Here is a 5,396-nt window from a genome sequence, read left to right on the forward strand (position 1 = left end):
GTCCCAAACTAAAGACAAAAGGACCTGGAACAAAGTAAGAGACAGAAGGAACGCTACATGAATCAGCATGTCATCCCAGCGCAGGGGCCATTCCAAGAACCTGCGCATTGTCCCAATATAAGGATATGTCCTGCCGAAACGAGCACCAAACAGAGGACGGGAGAAAACGTCCCAAACCACCTAAAGAATGTACAATTAGAGTACATTTTCTTTAAAGAAACCAACCGCCTGAACAGGGACCAGAACCCAAGACCCCCTGAAAGCCAACGGAGAAGATGCTGCCCAGACACAAAACACGGAAGCCAGCAGGAACAGAGACACGTACCGGGACCCCCCAAGAAGGCCCAAACAACAACGAGTCACCAAGGACCCCAACAGGGCCCCCAACCCCAAGGACAGGCATCTGAGAACAACAAGAGGAGAGAGGGAACCAGAAACACCCCCCCCCCCCACACCAGGATGGGGGAGCAAAGCCACCAGACCAAAGAAAGAACCAGAACAGGGGAAAGAGGAACCAGAGCCCCGTAACCAGCATGGAAAAGGACCCAACGAGTCAACAGAAGAAATACCAATGACACGAGGTGCAGGAGAGCCCAAGGAACCACACCTGTGGAGGCATCCACACCCTCCGGACCCACAACCAACCCCGAGCCGTGGCAGAGGGGTGACCCAGCAGGACCCGCAGAAGAGCCAACAGGGCAGAGAACAGATCCGGACATATGGAACCCCTCATGAAATTTCGTGTCATCCTTGCACAGGGGCCATGCCAACCCTCCCAGTATTGTTCAATATATATGCATATGAGCCGCCGAAGCGAGCACTGGGAAAACAGCACCCCATAAAGTGTCAAACCGGTCCCGAGAAACGGAAGCCGCCGTAAAAGAACCAGACGAAGAACGGCCAGACCCAATATAACCCCAGAAACTGGAACCAGGACAGCAAACCCCCACAGCAGGAGCCAGCGCAATGGAAAAAACCTGAGGAGCAGGAGAGAGGCACAAAAGCAACACCTGAAAACAGGAAACGGAACCCAACCATCGCAAACCGAAGGAAACCTCTGATAAGCCGGAGGGATGGGAACATGAAAAACAGGTGACTCCCATACCTAGGGAAGCCAAAAATCACCCACCAGGAAGAGGGAAATTCCGGACTGCAAGGGGAACAACCAAAAGGGACACAGTGGAACCAACCTGACCAAAGCCCCGGGAGGCAGAACCGTACTGAAGGAACCAACAGGAGCCAGGACCAGGAACAGAGAGGAAGAGGACCCATGGCCCCACTCCGTCACCGAAACCAGCACAACAGAGCGCAGTGACAAAAAATAGGCCGACGCCAATGAAGATGGCAGAACACATCACAATGCCAACGGACAACGTGAAAACAGCCTCGAAGGGGGACGGCCCCAGAATGGAAACCTGCAACCAAAAACGATGACCGACAGGACCCACCATTCGGAAATCAGACCGGACCAAAGAGCCAGGAACAACTGAGCCGAGCCCCCAAATCGCAACAATGTCAACAAAGGAGACAGGGGACCCACAAGCAGGCCAACACCAGGAGCGGAACACATAACCTGAAAAGGAAGAGACGCAACCACCAGGCCACGGAGACTCCTCCTGGGCACCACATATGCGACTGACACCCAGGAGCAGCAGCAGGCGCCATAGAGGCCGGGAACCAAACGGAATCCAAAAAAGGCAGGCAGTGGACCAAGGTACAAGGGTAGTGACAAAGCACCAAAGCGCAAGCCAGAGAGAAATTTCACCAGCCCCTGCCACCCCGGTAGCCGAGGATAAGGCCTAACCATCCGGGCCAAGACAGGAAGGAGGGACCCCCAAGAAAAGAACCTGCAAAGCACATGCCAAAAAAGAGTAAGCACGCACCCCAAAAGGAGAAGCAACATACAAACTCTCGAGAGCAAAATCCACCAACCGCCCAACCTGGACCTCCAGGGAAGCCGCCTCCGAAGACATAGAAGGAGAAGGAGCAAAAAGAAGAAAATGGAGGATACCAGGTGACAAAGACCGCGAGGCGAAACCGTGTCGCCAGAAAGCGAGGAATACCCCACATGGCAATGCAAGGCACACCGCAGCCAGTACAGCCAACAGGGCAGCATAAAACGGCAGGTCAAAAATGAGAATAAACCCTGCAGTAGTAAATGAATCAGAGAGAAGACCCAGCACTACCAGACCATGGACCACCAAACCCTGAACGCATACCCCAACAGGGGAAAAAGTCCACGACCCCACCAACAGTAGAAGATGGATTAGCCGCATGCACCAGCAGCGCAGACAGCGCAAAACAGTCCAAGAAAAACTGCAAAAGAACACCCACCTGCAGCTCCAGGACATCATGCGGAGTGGACAAAGAGAATGCATTTTTTTAAGCACAGCATGAAAATTAATATCCCAAGCCACTTTGACAGCATTGGCAGGATTTGAATCCTTGTCTTGTTAGAGCCTGTGACACGAGAGGCATCAGACATACCACTGAGCTATAGCTCTTTGGAAGCACCGGAGAGGAAGTCCCCTCACACATGGCCAGCAAAGGAGTAAACCCCACAGGAAAACTCCCAACACACCAATAAAGGAAGTGCCCAGCAACCTCCATGAAACACTGCCCCAAACATCAATCTCGCATGTGAGACAGGAATAATAAACAACAAGGGTAGTCCTGCAGTCTCCACCCACAGCCACATAAGAAGAACAAGGCTGCAGTGGCCGGACACTGCACTAAAGCACCAGCGCCGGAACGACCTGGGGCCAGAACACCAGGAGGGCTCCCCGCCCCAGCCCAGCACATGAACGGGGAGCATCTTGAACCCACAACAGGAGTGTGGCCGACCAGAGGACCGGTGCGGTCGCGCCGGGAGAAATTTGAAAAGACAAAACATCAGAAACGGAAAAACATCCTTTACAACGCAACTTTTACAACGCAGTGCCTTTACGATGCAACTTTTACAACGCAAACCATTACAACGCATTGCGCTGGGGGGCGCTCTAGGAAAGGGAATAAGTTTCATTTACTATCCAACACCTTCCCTAGTGTCCACGGGGACTGGAGTTGGAATAGTAAATTGAACTATTCACTATCCAGCACCAGTGTTCCCTGTAACGCGCGCGCGCGCGCACGTTGGTTACCCCGAGCGCGCAGAGTCCCGAGGGAAGCGCGCACACATCCTGCGAGTGCTTTCGCGCCGCCGCTTTTAAAACGTGAGCGGCGCGAAAACGGTAGTTCCGGCTGTGGCTGCGGGCTGTTTGTGGCCCTTTGTGAAAACATTTGTTAATTGCAGCCCCGTCATGCGCTGCAATTAACAAACATCTTCACAATGGTTTACAATCAGCCCCCAACAGCGCTCCCTTAAGAGAAGACATTTAGCAAGTCCGTGCTTTTGGACTTGCTAAATGTCTTCTCTTAAGGGAGCGCGGTTGGGGGCTGATTGTGAACCATTGTGAAAATGTTTGTTAATTGCAGCGCATGACGGGGCTGCAATTAACAAATGTTTTCACAAAGGGCCACATGGTTTCATAGCTTCCAAGGTTTCAGTCAAGGATGCAAAGGCCTCTATCCAGCATCACAGCTGATTTTCCACGGTAGATTTGGGAAGAAGGCACACCTGTCCAGCCTCGACGACGCTCACGATTGTTTTTGGGCTAATGAATGAGTCACTGAATTTGAGCATCATCTAGTTCGAGCGACCATGTGTGTGTTACTATGCAATCGCCCCAAAGGGCGCAGGGGTCCCTTGAGTGAGCTGTCCATCATAGTGGGTGAATACCGGGAAGACGGTGCAAACCGCGAGTGTGTAGGCGGGGCCAAACGGGCGGGGCTTCCATGCGAGTTCACATGCCTCTTGTGTGTATAAAAGGTCAGAGAAAGATCAGTTCAGCAGATGAAGAGAAAGAAGGTCCTGGTCACAGGAACAGCACGGGTATTGCGCTCGTGAAAGTCAAGGATGCAAAGGCCTCTATCCAGCATCACAGCTGATTTTGCACGGTAGATTTGGGAAGAAGGCACACCTGTCCAGCCTCGACGACGCTCACGATTGTTTTTGGGCTAATGAATGAGTCACTGAATTTGAGCATCATCTAGTTTGAGCGACCATGTGTGTGTTACTATGCAATCGCCCCGAAGGGCGCAGGGGTACCTTGAGTGAGCTGTCCATCATAGTGGGTGAATACCGGGAAGACGATGCAAACCGCGAGTGTGTGGGCGGGGCCAAACGGGCGGGGCTTCCATGCGAGTTCACATGCCTCTTGTGTGTATAAAAGGTCAGAGAAAGATCAGTTCAGCAGATGAAGAGAAAGAAGGTCCTGGTCACAGGAACAGCACGGGTATTGTGCTCGTGAAAGTCAAGGATGCAAAGGCCTCTATCCAGCATCACAGCTGATTTTCCACGGTAGATTTGGGAGAAGACATTTAGCAAGTCCGTGCTTTTGGACTTGCTAAATGTCTTCTCTTAAGGGAGCGCGGTTGGGGGCTGATTGTGAACCATTGTGAAAATGTTTGTTAATTGCAGCGCATGACGGGGCTGCAATTAACAAATGTTTTCACAAAGGGCCACATGGTTTCATAGCTTCCAAGGTTTCAGATTGCTTTGTGTGACGTAGGCACACAGGTCCCTGCAGCAGGCCAGCCAAACCTTCATGCTGAGATAGAAATGTGACGCGAATGAAGGCTTCAGGAACATCTCGGTAGCAGTGGCATTAACTGTCCGGGCTATCAGACCTGCACTTTTCATCCCCATCTCTGCCGTAGGGACACAAACCCACTGAGCTGTCTCACTTGGAGTGAATCATGAGAGCTGCACATCGCACATGTTTCTGTTGCAAAAGTCTTTGGCCTGTAAGTTATGGAGAAATCAGTGCAGCATGTGCTGAACCCATTGAACTTTTTGTTCAGTTCGTTTTTGCCTCGCACACAGACCCTTGAAGGTTGATAGCTTCTTTTTGGCCAATGCTATATAGTTTTTTTATGCAAGTACCTGTCCGCGTGGCGCTACTTTGCAGCAATACATTATTTCATTATTTAAGGGGTGCTATTTTACTCCATTTGGGCCAGTGCTGTTTTCCAGAAAGTCCATATTGAAAAACATATGAATATTGATTTTAGCTGCTGGAGAAAAGCACTGACCATTTGAATAATATATTGGACACCATTATAATCCGCAGGTGCTGGCAAATAACTCCTCGTTCCCAATTAGCGCCAATAAGATAATTCACGTAACCGGCTCAGTGGGGTTCGTAGATAAAAGGGACCAAGTTTGTGCAGCTGATTCAAATTTACCTTAAGGTGATTAAGAGGCTGTGATACTCCAGTTCATTGGTACTCATTTTATCAACCTCAGAAGGACGAAATGGCGAGTTGTTCCCGCCAGTATTTTTCCCTACGACTCT

General features: G+C 50.9%; 1 non-coding gene across 1 annotated transcript; it reads right to left on the bottom strand.

Annotated features, from left to right (window-relative positions):
• Window positions 1–713: 713 nt before the first annotated feature.
• Window positions 714–821, bottom strand: LOC147733241 (U6 spliceosomal RNA). The gene has a single exon (XR_015308875.1). It is a non-coding gene; the product is annotated as a U6 spliceosomal RNA (small nuclear RNA).
• Between the last annotated feature and the right edge of the window lie 4,575 nt (window positions 822–5,396).

Source organism: Lissotriton vulgaris, chromosome 2_1, assembly GCF_964263255.1.
Source record: "Lissotriton vulgaris chromosome 2_1, aLisVul1.2, whole genome shotgun sequence".
Lineage (NCBI taxonomy): Eukaryota > Metazoa > Chordata > Amphibia > Caudata > Salamandridae > Lissotriton > Lissotriton vulgaris.